General features: G+C 40.2%; 1 protein-coding gene and 1 long non-coding RNA gene across 2 annotated transcripts in view; one reads left to right on the forward strand and one right to left on the reverse strand.

The window, feature by feature from the left end:
* NAV3 (neuron navigator 3) overlaps nt 1–14567 on the forward strand; it is a 1006607-nt gene that overhangs the window by 106557 nt on the left and 885483 nt on the right. The gene's annotated exons all lie outside the window — the stretch shown is intronic.
* On the reverse strand, nt 1438–9220 carry LOC144281596 (uncharacterized). The gene is made up of 3 exons (XR_013350037.1): nt 9002–9220; nt 5567–5641; nt 1438–1900 (listed from the first exon to the last, which is right to left on the reverse strand). It is a non-coding gene; the product is annotated as an uncharacterized LOC144281596 (long non-coding RNA).

Consider the following 14567-nt stretch of genomic DNA (forward strand, 5'->3'; position numbering starts at 1 on the left):
AATCTGATTTTTCTCTCTGTGGGTTCCCAGGATATCCAGTGTACAGGGACGTATAGTTGGTAGTTGCTTTCTTTTGTCAACTCTGTTCAAAACCCTAGCTGCCAACATCCTTTCAGCTTCATCCAAGAACTTCTTAAGAAATCTCCTTTCAATAAGTTTGGGAACACATAGTATATTGATGGTATAGCTGGGTTTCAGTAAACCATTTGAAAACATCAGTATGTCTTTACGAATAACATAGAGAAACAAAGGCTGAATGACAGTACAACGTAGTGATCTTGTGGTTGAGTAGTCCTACCTTCTTCCTTCCTCACCTGTAGGAAGATGTCAACCATCAGCACGACTGAGTGAATCACAACTGTTAGATTTCAGGCATCAAGGAGGAAATGGGGAGACTTTTTTTTTTTTTTTTGCAAGGGTATTTTTGGCATCCCCTCAAATAATAACAAGTTGGCAACTTCTTGGTTATAGTTTCTGAGGATCGTATCCCTTGAGTAAATATTTTTAAAGCCACAAAATGAGCTTTGCAAAGAATGAGAAAAGTAAAACAAAGGAGTGTTTCACATTTAAGATTTAAATCTCTGTTCTTGGAGCTGTGCCTAGTTCTAGCAAAGCAGCAATATCTATCCAACAAATCCCATACAAACTATCTACAGAAATGTTGATTTTCCTATTGAACTATTAATACATAATTGAAAAACCACTTTATTCTTCATATACTTTTTTTAAAACAGTTCTTTAAAAAGTTAAATATGCTTTATCAGTGTCACCTCAGAAGACTTCTCATTTTCACCATGGAAGGTGTTTTTATTTTATTGTAATATTTTTACAAATGGCAAAGGAACACTGCAAAACACGAGAATTGATCAAGGTGATTGAGTGAAATAAATGGTATGAAATCAACATTTCTCCTCTTCTTTTCTTGTGTAACTCTCACTAACCTTTTTTTCTTAATGAAAACTGTCCTTAACAAATATGTATCTAGGGGACATTGGCATACGAAATGCTCTTTCATTGTGATATTTTGCTAGATTTATGGAAATTTTGCATCTAGGCTCTGACAATTTGAAAAGAGGGGGAAAGAGCAGTTTGGTCCCTGGCTAGGGCGTTACTGTTTGGTCATGCAGTTTTAGTAAATCCTACCATGTTGTGGTTCAGCTTTATTTAGTTTTGTGCTCACCCAAACTCTTGAGAATAAACCAAATGGCTTTCTTTCTCTACTGGTGTATTAGCTCTGTGCCTTGAATGGAAATTAAATGCAAATGCTTTCATTGCACTATCCCCTTGTTAATTTATCACATGTTTAAACACAGCAACATATTGGAAAACATTGTTATTTCGTAATCTTCAGATTCCTTGCACAATGATATTAAGAACAGAATAATAAGTAAAGATAAGCCGATGGGAAGCACATGTCTACGGGGCAACTGGCAGCAGTCCCACAGCCATTAGTCTGTGGTATCTGGTAAAACTGCTGGAGTCAGCATGACAGAGCAAAAAAGAAGGAAGAAAAATATCTCCGAAATTAAAGGAGGTGAACAAAGTACCATTTATGCTAAAAAGAATAGTTTATTGCCTCCTTTAAAATGTATGATCTGATAAAACTCATGCTCTGTAGCTGATTTTCTGTTGAAGGTTAATAACATGATGGTGGTGATGGTGATGGTGATAGTACAGAGGGCCAACTTCTGGGCAAAGGTGAAGCATAAGGTCTTGTACCAAAGGACACCCGATAAATATACGCAGACTTGACTGAGGGTGCGTGAGGGCAGTGAGGAGAATTAAGTGGTTCTACTGTTGTCTTGACAAACCGACGATAGAAATGCTAATCACAGCCAGATGTTGATCATGTGGGATTAAATTCCTGAGCAAGGCTCGGCATTCAGTGATGACTGTACACCTGTGAAGAGAGAGATAAGGAAAAGGTGTTAGAGATTTTTCCTTGTCTTTCTTCTCAGCACATTTTAAAATCCAAATGTGGAGCTCTCAATTCATTAGATTTGGTTTTAAAACCTGTCTTCAAATAAGCAAACATCACCCAACATGTGTTTAGACGATATTTCACAAACGGCTGCACCCTGAATCTGCTGTACTTAATGTGAACTATTATTCTTGACTTTACTCAGCTTTTTAATTTTTTAAAAGACTTTATTTATTTATTCATGAGAGACACACAGAGAGAGAGGTAGAGACACAGGCAGAGGGAGAAGCAGGCTCCATGCAGGGAGCCCGACGTGGGACTCGATCCCGGGGTCTCCAAGATCACGCCCTGAACCGACAGCAGGCGCTAAACTGCTGAGCCACCCAAGGATCCCTTTACTCAGCTTTTGTATCATGACAATCATGTTTCCAAAACAGCTAGTAATTGTTTTCAGTACCTTTTTTTTTTTTTTTTGCTTTAGCGGGATATTGATGGGCTTGATTGTGTATCAGGTCATACAGATGTTTTAAAAGGGCATTACTGACTCTATCATCCATTGTTCAAAGTGTTGACTTCTGTGATGCCTGTCTCTCATTTTTAAGATTTAGTTTAAAATCTGGATCAATAAATAAAGCATAAACAATTCCCAAAGGCAGCTTTTGAAAGTGCTTTGTGCACCAAAATCCTACATGCTTCTCAATACGACATTATACGTCTGTTAACTGGTTGTCTCTTCAAGCCCTTTCCCTCTTTACCACCTTCCTTCCTTTCTTTCTTTCTTCTCTCCTGCCTTTTTAAAGAAAAAAAAAAAAGGATCCATGGATACAACATACAATATGTTTCTTCCAACATGGTAGATGGTGGTGTCATCCACAGAGATGGGCAAGACTGAAAGAGTAGTCTTTGGAGGGGAAATCAAGAGTCCAAGTGCAGACATGTCGTGTTTGAAAGTGACATATCTCCAAGTGAAGATGTCAAGGTGCAGGATATATAACATAGGAGCCCAGAGGAAGGCGTTGGCCTGCAGATATAAATTTTGAAAGTCAACAGAGAATTAATATATTTAAAGCCACAAGATTCCATACAATCACTTAAAGAGTGAGTACAGTGAAAAAAAGAAAAATGGACCTAACTCAGGGTACTCTAAAGATTTAAAGATCAGGAAGAGAAAGAGGAAAAATAATATTTAAATATATTATTTTTAATCTTATTTTAAGGAGTTTCCCATCCTTGTTGATCACTATTGTTATTTATTTTAGAGTTGGCATGGGACATGGTTTTCTCTTTTTAGAATTTAAAAGGTTTGCTGTCTAAAGTCTACAGAGTGTGTCTGATTCAAGTCCAGTACTGTGAAGTGGATCCATATTAGTGCTGGGTGTGAGGCCAGTTCTTAGATAACGAAGTTTCCCAAGACTTAGCCAGGAAAGGAACATTATCAAATACCAGAACTACACAGGTGTCAGCATAGTCAGGTGGAAATGTAAAATGCAATTTAGGAATGAGACAGGAGTGCCTGGAACTGCGAGTCTCAAAAACCTGGAAAGGTAAAGTAGACAGGAGGTAAGATGAACAAAGGTGATACTAGTAGGGTCACGATAAAGCTGTCTGACATGGGGATGGTGGCTTGAAGGCCGGTAGCTTGTATCTGATCTCCGGAATACACTCTGGCATATGCCTTTGAAGCTGGGCTGGAAGCAGCCCTGCTGCATCAGAGAAAACCTACCATCAGACTTTTTTGACATTTCTAACTTTAAAGTGAACAGTCATCTTCTCCCAGATGTTCTCGCTTTCACTTCCGATCATTAGAATCACGTCCACTGCTTCCTTCTAAGGGTAAAACCCAGACTCATATTTCCATATGGCTGTCAGCTACCCACCAGGCACCGGGCTGGTCACTTGCACATATATCAGCTCTTTTGAGATTAAACTGTTGTCTTGGCCAAGGCAGATGTTCATATAAATAACCTCAACGGCCACGCTTTGAAAGCCATGTGTAAATTTCCTAAATCCTCCTGTGTGCTCTATTTGCTTAATAGTTGGTCTCATCTGGAATATTGGAAAATTTAGTTCTGTGTGATTTAGATGTCATGTCAGAGGAAGTCTTCACAGATAAATTTCTTTGTCCATGCAGAGACTTAATAAGTCACATCACCAGGTTAAGAATAAATAACAATTATAAACAAACAAGTAAGAAAGCAAGTCATAGGGGCACCTGGGTGGCTCAGTGGTTGAGCGTCTGCCTTCAGCCCAGAGCGTGACCCTGGGGTCCCAGGATCGAGTCCTCCATCAGGCTCCCTGCATGGAGCCTGCTTCTCCCTCTGCCTGTGTCTGTGCCTCTCTCTGTGTGTCTCTCATGAATAAATAAATTAAATCTTAAAAAAAAAAAACAAACAAGACATAAAATGAAAGCGCACACGAAATGTGGTCAAACACTGTTATTGTGGAGGGTCCTGAGTCTGACATTACATTAGGCAAGTGGATCTTTGACTGTGTCATGCGGGTGATTATCTCCTCTGAGACCAGTTGTTCCTTCTTGGGTCATCTGGGTCCTTAAAGGTCGTAGATGATCTAGCAGGGTCAGAGTATTGTTTTCAAAATTTTAGGAATGGAAAGAACATTTTATCTTGACAAAGCTTTGCCTATTTGCCCTTAGCTTCATTTTCCAACCCCACCATATCATTTTTTGACTGCCTTTTCTAACCCTGAAACTTCAGTGTGTTTATCGAGTCTCAGTTCTACATCACCTTCCTGGTGGGATGGATGCTGGTTATTTTACCATGACATGGTACATGGCCTCAAACCAGAACAGATGAGTCAATCAGTGCTTACCCATTACACGATGTCCTGTCCTACTCCCCACCTAGAGTGAGCCTGCCCCCCCCCCCCCCCCGTGGCATTCCCCACGCCTCAACGCCAGGAGTGTGAACATCCATCATTCCTCGTCCTGGGTTCTCCAGTTCCCTTCCTGCTGGGGATGATGTTGCATGCACCGGGTGAACCCACAGAATAGGTACCTGCATGATTTCTTTACTTAATCTGCACCGGTAGGAGAAACAAAGCTTCCATGGGCCTCAGAAATCCTGATGTGCACAAGCTTAAGTTAGCTCCTTTGTGTAGAAGTCATGTTCTTCCCCTTCTTCAGCTCTCATAAAAACTTCCCTCAGAATACTCCCAAGGCTAGTAGTTTTCAAGTTAGGGTACTCGTTAGGATCACCTGGGGGACTTACAAAAAAATCCACATTCTTAAATCTCCCAGGTGATTCCGATCTGCAGGCAAGTTGAGCAGCACTGCCCCAGTCCTCCTTCCAAGTTCAAGCTACCAAGTCGAAGAGTAACCATGCCTCGAATCATCATTTAATTCTTCATTTGCTTTTTCCTCGTGTGAGGCCATTATGACTAGGTGGAGGCGACCAGGAAGGGAACGTGTATAACTGAACTTAAGACTTTTGCCTCTACTCGGTGACATTTCCCTCTGTGTCCTTGGCTGCTGTCACTTTTGAGGTCAAAAGAATGCAAACCACTCCGCATTTCTTCCAGTTTGCTCTTCTTGTTTTGTTCTTTTTCTACAGGTCTCTAGAAACTCTGGCTGATGATCTGTGAAGTTTCCCCAGAATTTACTGCTTAATGCTTTGATGCATTTCCTACCTCTTAACCACTTGACTTCTCTTCTGATCAATATTCGCCTCTCCATAGTAGATGACATTTCACAAAACAGAGTCACTGGGGAAAGAGAACAAAAGAGACATTGGATGGTGGAAGGGTTGGTGATTTGAAAAACATTTGTGCTTTGGTCACAGTGAGGGAGGTTGTAACCACAGATGGTGATGGTTGGTGGCAGCCTGGGCTGACTGCTCAGGATAGCAGAGACTGCTCGCTGGCCTGAAATTTCTACTCAGAAATTTGTATCAGTCCCACCCAGGACCTTTACCTGAATCAACCTCAGAACCCACAGACCAACTGACCAGGCCTCCATCCTTGAGGATTGGCTTGCTTTGACCTTGTTCAAATTAGGTCAAATATTGCTGGTTTCACAAGGCCTCCTACTGTAGCTGAGACCTCGACTTATATCCGTACTGAAGCCATTTACACCATAATTCCCTTCGAAATGTCAAAATTGGCTCATCCCTTATGCCTTCAGACGTATTCATTTCTGTAGTTATCTCTTGCCTAGTGTCATGCTCTGCGCTTCCTATTATGAGAGGGGCCCCCAGCTCCGCTGCTTCCCCTATTCAAACCTCATTCCATCATAAGCCAGCTCCCCTACATCCTCCCTTTATGGAGTCTCCTTGCTGCTGCTTTACCACAGCCAACAGGCTTCTCCATGGAGGTATCATTTCAGCTGCATCCCCTCAAACGCAGAGAACCACAGAATTGTAAGATGAATTCTCTTAGAAAAAGGCTTCTCTATAGAAAAAGGCATCTATAATTCCTTTTTTTTTTTTTTTAACTTCATGAAAAAAGATCCTGTCACTCGGAGGGTTCTGCGCCTGGAATGACATACCCTGGCCCTCCTTATCCCCGTCTTCTGCTTTCCTATTGGTTTCTACTTCATGTTAATGGAAACTGCATGCAGCTGCTTTACCATCACCCTCTTCAACTCAGATCCCACCATTATCCCAGCTCTGTTTCTGAGGACATTTGTTTGCAAGCACAGAAAAGTGAAAACTTGTATGGTATCGTTCACGTGTGCAAGAACGAGAATGTGTTTTCATTTTCTACAAGTGATCTCATTTTGCTCTCCAACCTCCATTGCCTTCATAGTGGGAAAAATAGAGCCAGAAAACAAAGCCCTTGAAAACCTTCAGTTTATCCCCTTGAAGTATGGAGTCTTTCCCAGCTCTTAGACGTATTTTTGTTGTGGTGGTTCCAGAGTTGTCGTTTGGATAAATGGTCATTCAAGTCAAAGTGATGCTCCCTATCAGGGCAATTTCTCCCCATTCTTAAGAACAGTTCTCTCTTTTCCTCTTTTTCAAGAAAACTGCAGTGTAGGGGGTGCTAGCAGACCCTGGCATGGAGGCAGGGCTCTTGGTCTGAGTTTTCCCAGAGCCATTTCTAGTTTTAAATGCAGCACACCTAAGCTGATCTTACCCCCGGGCATTGGCGTTGGCTGGGGTGCAGCTGGTGGTGTCTGGTTCTTGGGGAAGGTTCCCCAGGCCCACTTCCGGTTCACTGCTTCTCTCAGGGCCTCTGTGTACCCTTTGGGGGAAAGCAGGGGAGCCCTCCAATGTGCCACGCTGGAGGGGTGTAGCTGGACTCCTTTACCTTCCTTCATCCTTTCTAATCGCTTATCACAAGGTCTCCATACAGACTTCCAGCCAGAAGGCAAAACACAAGCCTCCCCCTGCTTTTAACTTCCCCTTCAAACCCTCTGACTTCTGTGGGGATTTCTGCCTTCGACCCCTTCCCTTCTTCACATCCTTACTTCTCAAATTAGTGGCTTCTGCTCCCACCATGTTACTAAGACTACTTTCCATAAGGTCAGGAGTAATCTTATTTTTTTAGTACTTTCATTATTTACTTACTGGGCCTCTCTGCCTCATTTGACACCCTCAGCCCTTTGTTTTCCCAATTCTGTGCTTTCCTGGTTCCACTCAGAACTTTTTGCCTATTTCTTATTTTGTTTTCCCCTTTAGTCCTGCTGTTCATGAGAATCTGTCCTTGAATTGTTTCTCCTCTTATTAGGGCTAAGTCCAGGAAGAGGGGACATTCTCCTTTTATTCCCAAGTTAAAGTACGTTCTATATACTGCTGCTGGAAAAAGAAAAAACAAAAACCAAAAAAGTATATCTCGAGCTCAGGACATTTCTCCAAGCTTTAGATGCATATATTTAACTACCTCCTGGATACTTCCAGGCCTTTCAAACTGAATATGTACAAACTGAACTCATTATCCTTCCCAGCTTCTCAGGCTATATTTTTCAATCTTGACTGATACCATTTTTTCCCTAGCCACTGGAGCTGGAGTACTTGGGAGTCATTTTTGGCTCTTTTGTTCTTAAATATCCTTATTCTCACAATGAATCACCAAAGCCTGCCAAGTTTCTTCGTATTCTATACCAATATGTCAATGATCTCTCAGTCATCACCTAAGTATCTGTGAGTCTACATATCTATCAAGGTATCATCGTATATCAATCATCTTCCATTATTTGTCTATGATGAAAATTTTTCTCCCAAAAGTTACATATTTTTAAATGATTAAATGTAAATACAAATATAAATTTAGAAATAGGGTAAACCCAGGATTTCAAAAAGAGAAAAAGAAGTGAGTATGTAGTCTGTAAAGACCCACATTGTAAAAAAAAATAAATAAAATAAAAAAAAATAAAAAAGACCCACATTGTAATTATTATTGCTATAATTAAGCCTCAAACTCAGTACCAAACTTCTGGGTAGCCAAAGTGAAAGTGAGGCTGGGTCAGTTACCTAATTTTTCTTATCAGAGAAAACAAAGGAATTTTCACAATTTAAGTTGTAAACTGTGATTAGCTGAAGCTTTGTGTTGATGAAGCTTTTCTTATCTTTCCCTTTAACTTCTAGGTCACCTTAAATTCCTCTTTTAAAAAACTCTCCCTGCAGGGCAGATCTCCTTGGGTACTTAATGCTCCTTGAACATTTGAAGCCCTTTCTTTCTTTAAAAAAAAAAAAAAAAAAGATCCTTTTCAATTTTTCCCAGTCTGTCCCAAGCTTCGGGCCTATATTCTTTTTATATGGGAGCCCCCAATCCTTCTCTTCTCCTACAGCAGTGCTTTGTAACCTTGTCTTCCTTAAAAGTTCAGGTCTCTCTGCAACTCAGCATTTTAAAACTGTCAAATGAGATTTCAAGCGGATTTATACATGTCAGAGATTTAGCTGGGGTCTAAGTTGTATTCTTTTTTGGTTTCAGACATGCCTAGACTAGTTTGTGGGTCCATTGGGCCTGGATCTCTGGTGCCTTATTTCATAAAATGGTCAAGAAGTCTTTGATGAAGAACCGTGCTTGCATTAATGCCAGGGATAGGATGCGAAAGTGCCACTTACAGTTATTATTTGTGAATGAAGCAAATATAGTAACCTTTACAGCAGATGCCTGTTAGCCTACCCTTAGACCCGGAGGAAGATAGCAGGGTCTCCATGCAGTACGGCAAGGGAGCCATGCACACAGCGTCTGCTGCAGGAACAGAGCTGGCCGTGATGTGCCTTCGCAGAGGCTTCCAAGTATGGTGCAGTGGTGGTGAGGCCAGGTGGGGTGCCAGCCGGTCGTGGACTGGAGTCCTGGCTCTGCTCCCTCCTTCTATGTGGACTTGGGTCTCTGACCCTGTTGTTCTGAGGATTAAAAATAAGTCCTATGGAGTACTCAACATTATATTTAGCATACAGTAAGGGCTCAATAAATGGGAGTTGATATTAATAGTATCATCATCATTATTATTCTCAGACATCACTGTAGGAAGGAAGAGCAAGGGAAGAGGAAATGATGAGCTGCATGGGAGATGAAAAGATGACTTTGGGGGCTCAGGTAAGACACACATAGAGGTTTCATCATCTAATTAGGAAAAGAGGCTGAGGAAGATTAAGATTCTTGGATTATATGATGTATGAGAGCTGAAAAGGCTTATGTCATCTCATTTCCTATCTGTAGAAATTGAATTGTTGCCAAACTTATGGGTATGATGGCTTCTTTATAAATGCTAGGATGGAAAAAATATCCCATGGATTATCTTCTATGTCAGATAGAGTCTTATAATCAGGAGGGCTTATTGGTTTTGTTTTGTTGTTTGTTTGTTTGTTTTTTCAGGTTTGGGACTGTTTCTGAAGTTGGCTTTTATCCTGTTAATACTATATAAGCTAAAATACTTTGTAATGGTATTTGACCTTTCTGTAATATTTTACAGAGTTGACCACTCCCTCTTTCTTGCAAATGTTTCATTTCTGGAGACTTCTACAAAACCAGTTTCTTGGGCAGCCCTAGTGGCTCAGTGGTTTAGCGCTGCCTACAGCCCAGGGCCTGATCCTGGAGACCCAGGATCGAATCCCATGTCGGGCTCCCTGCGTGAAGCCTGCTTCTCCCTCTGCCTGTGTCTCTGCCTCTCTCTCTCCTCTCTGTGTATTCTCATGAATAAATAAATAAAATCTTTAAAAACAAAACAAAACAAAACCAGTTTCTTCTGGTTTTCCTTCTACCATTCAGATCCTTCTTTCTGGCAGCCAAGTGTCTTCCCGAAGGCTTCTCCCTCTCAATGATCTGTAGTACATTCAAAATCCATGGCTTACAAACTGTGGAAGGAGCCTCGGTGTCCAACGAAAGATGAATGGATAAAGAAGATGTGGTTTATGTATACAATGGAATATTACTCAGCTATTAGAAATGACAAATACCCACCATTTGCTTCAACGTGGATGGAACTGGAGGGTATTATGCTGAGTGAAGTAAGTCAGTCGCAGAAGGACAAACATTATATGTTGTCATTCATTTGGGGAATATAAATAATAGTGAAAGGGAAAATAAGGGAAGGGAGAAGGAATGTGTGGGAAATATCAGAAAGGGAGACAGAACGTAAAGACTGCTAACTCTGGGAAACGAACTAGGGGTGGTAGAAGGGGAGGAGGGCGGGGGGTGGGAGTGAATGGGTGACGGACACTGGGTGTTATTCTGTATGTTAGTAAATTGAACACCAATAAAAAAAAATAAAATAAAATAAAATAAAAAAAAAAAAATGAAAAAAAAAAAAAAAAAATCCATGGCTTAAAGCACCATTTACAGGCATATGGCTTCCAAGTCCATTCCAGAGCCCAGTCATTCTCCTGAGCTATTGGGCCAGTACATCCAATCATGTCAGCCTCAGCAAAATGGCTTTATATAGAATTGATGACCCTGAACTTCCTTCAGCTACTGAAACAAATGGGGATTTCCTTTCATACAGGTGTCCATTTGGCCCCTGACATATTTCAGCCCCAGGTCTAGGTGGAGGCCTCTCGGTAGAAGTGTACAGATACTGGTCCTGACAGCTCTGTCAAATGATTTTTACCCCTCGTTAGCTGCATAACCTTGGGAAAGTTATTTAACCCCAGAAAGTCCTTATTTTGTTATCTTTAAGAAGGAGAATATATATACACTTTTAACTTTGTGTCTCTTGGCCCAATGGGTGCATCCAGGATCTATACATGTTTTTGTATTGTTAGATTTTATACATTTTCTTCTTAGAGTATTTTATTTTAGAGGGGGGAGGGTTCTATATACAGTTATGACCATGCTGAGTAATATCTTTCATTGGCACTATTTTGTTTTAAATTATTTCTTCCCTATTGGTTCAGTCTAGTTGTCTAGAGCATGCATTGTGTTGTTACCTTGGAAACCCAGCCTTTATACTATTGGTTAGAATGTCCCAAGGTTGTCCATTATATTCCATCACCTACTTACCCTCAAGAAAGGAAGTATCCAGCATGTTAGAATGAGCCTATAACCTCTAGCAATCTGTTACCTACATTTAAAAATTCGATGTGGCTTTTCATTCCTAACTTGTTTTTTAGCTTTTTCTTTTTATCCTTGGCACGGAAACAGACTTTTTTCCTCCATAGTTTTGCTCTGAATGCTAGCCTTTGTGGTCTCTAATATTTATGACCAAGAAGTGTATTTTCTGTTGATAAAAGAAATAATCCAAAGATGTTCCCTTCTTTTAAGCATGCTTGCTTCAGCAATTCAAAGTGGGTGGGGAGACTTTCTCTCTAGAGTTGCTAGTATGCTCAAACAATGAAACAGGTTGAAAAGAAAATGTTAACCTGCTGTCTTCAATTTTATATAAGCCTGTTTTTCCCTTTCCTTACCACCCTGCTTTTTAGGGAGTCTGGATTCCTTGACCTCAGTAAAAAGATGGTGATAGCCTTTCAAACTCTCAATATTAGTCTTCTTAATGCTTATTTACTATTAAATCTGTTGGCTTCCTCTGGCCCTAAGCCCTACAAATATATGATGCACATGATGTAGACTTCATTGCCCTTGAGAAAATCACTTTCTGCACTCTCAATAATCAGTACATGAAGAAATGGTTGTTTATAAAACAAAAAACTGATTTAAAAAATAATGTTCCACTGGGATATGCCATTGAATTATGTTAAAATTACAAGTATGTCTATTCCTCTTTCCTTGTAAATGTAGTCTGTTCTGCTTTTTTTCTAGTAATTTTTCATTTTTTTCCAAATGAACCCATAAGTTAATCTACATATATAATAAGTTTCCAAATACGTCTTTTGTAATCATTAAGTTAACTTAAATAGATATACATTTGAGGCATAAAAATGCTATGGGTGGATTAAAAAATGTGATATTTATACTTTAAGCCAGATTCTCTTTTGAAAGTATATAAAGGAAATGTAAGACGTGCATATGACTATTGCACTGGCTTTTGAAGTCCTCTGTGTTTTTCTGTCTTGTGGCCTAGAAAAGAGAGTCAACGTAGTGTCAGAGAAAGAGCATTGCACTGCGAGTTGGCGTAGCTGTGTGCTCTCAGCTGGGCCATGTACCAGCTATGTGCTTGGCTCACTTACATCCCATTCATGGGTGTCAGTTTCCTCACTTCTGCTTGGCTTGTGATCTAGGAGTCCCGGGATGCAGCCCCGACCCAGTAGGGATTCAATCCCTACTCATTGGGGGTTCTGTTCCTTTCCTCTTCCTCTGCCCCTCCCCTGGTCCTTCTCTCTCTCTCTCTCAAGTAAATGAATAAAATCTTTAAAAAAATAAAATGGGCATACACTAATAACATATTTCCTATTCCCTGACATGTTTATTATGAAGTTTTAAGGATAAAAACTATCGAAAAGTATACTCTACCTCAAACAGAATATGGGGAAAAACAAGAGATCTTGGCTATCAGCTAGCTCATGTACTAAGGAGTTCAACAAATCCAAGGAAGAGTTACCATATTACCCTTACCATGTAAGTGTTCTCGGAGCTAGCACCATGGCTTCCATTTGCAGCATCTCAACCCTTCTCAAGCTTTAAGGAGTTTCTCACATACTTTGAAACACAAAGCTGTCTTTTGCATCCTTTTTTTTTTTTTTTTTTTTTTTTTAACAGGTTGGCCTATCATGGGAGGGGCAAATGCCATTTCTGGTCTTGCCTATTCTCAGCAGTAGTTGGGGAGAATTTTGCCATATTATATGTCCATGCTTTCCCTCTCCCTATACCTCCCTACACCTAAATCCATACTTGGAAGGCAGGATGATACTGTGAAAGGAGCACTGGACTGACTGAGATGCAGGAAGTAGGTTTCAATCACAGTTCTGGCAGTAACTAGCTTCATAACACTAATACGTCATGTAATCTGTCTGTGCCTCATATTTGTAAAAGTATAGAACCTCTGAGTTTGAAAGACAAAAAACAAGAACAGCATAAGATCATTGATTTACCTATCCCTTGGAAAAATAAAAGCTGCTTAAATCTTTCATTTGGGGCACCCGGGTGGCTCAGTCGGTTAAGCGACTGCCTTCAGTTCAGGTCATGATCTGTCCTGGGATCAAGCCCCTCATTGGACTCCCTGCTCAGTGGGGAGTCTGCTCCTCCCTCCCCTTCTCCCTCTGTGTGCTCTCTCTCTCTCTCTCTCTCTCCCTCCCAAATAAGTAAATAAATCAATCTTTTTTTTAAAAAAAAAATCTTTACTCAACATCTCTAATGATAGAGATGTGATAGGCATGTGATATGATAGATTTAGGAGTCAGAATTAAATTTAAAATCTCTGATTAGCTACATACAACCTATATGACCTCGGGAAAGTTATTTATATTCTTCATGCCCCAGGTTCTTCTCTTTTAAATGGAAATAATAGTATACAACATAGGGTTGTGGTGAGGACTGCACAAAATAATGCATGTAAAGCACTTAGCATGGAGCCTGGGACATGATAAGGAATTCAAAAAATGGTGATGGTTGTTCTTCCTCTCCTTCTCCTCCTCCTCCTTCTTTTATTATTCCTCGTACTATGTGGTTGTTCAGACTTGATTTGAGCATTGCCAGTGATGGAAAATGATTGCCTTCTAAAATAGCCTACTCTTAATTTTGTAGAATCATGATCATTAGAGAGTTTTCCTTCCAGTCAACCCCAAATCACAGCACTTTATCTCTAGACATCCTTTTGTTCAAGTTCTGACTTCTCAGCTCATGACTGCCCTTTGTACATTTGAATATGGCTGTCATGCTCCCTATGTTACCCTATTCTCTTCTAACTTCTTTGGTTTTTCTCTTTGATCCTTTCTTCCCAATTTCTTTCCATCAACTTTTATATACCAACTTTCAAATTATTCTTGAAATCTTGCCATTAACTTGACATCAACCCCTTCAATCAACATTTATATACTAAGATGAGTAATCGCCTTTATTTCTAAGACATTCAGTAATTCTTCAGGCTGATCTTCCTTTTCAGTGTCTGGAAAGGACCAGCGGTCGCTCATGGCACAGATCTATCCTTACTTACACCACCGGTTCTGCCCACTTTGATTCTGTGCCAGAGAGCAAACCCTTTTTTATTTAATGTTACAGTGTTCTTTACAGCGTTTATGGGGGAATATCAGGTGGCATTTTCAATCCTATGATAATTTTTATACAAAGAAATGTGTGGAAGCACTCACAACATTTTTATGTACCCTTAAAGAGTCAGATTGACTAACCAAATTCA

The sequence above is a fragment of the Canis aureus genome, chromosome 13 (genome assembly GCF_053574225.1).
Source record: "Canis aureus isolate CA01 chromosome 13, VMU_Caureus_v.1.0, whole genome shotgun sequence".
NCBI lineage: Eukaryota > Metazoa > Chordata > Mammalia > Carnivora > Canidae > Canis > Canis aureus.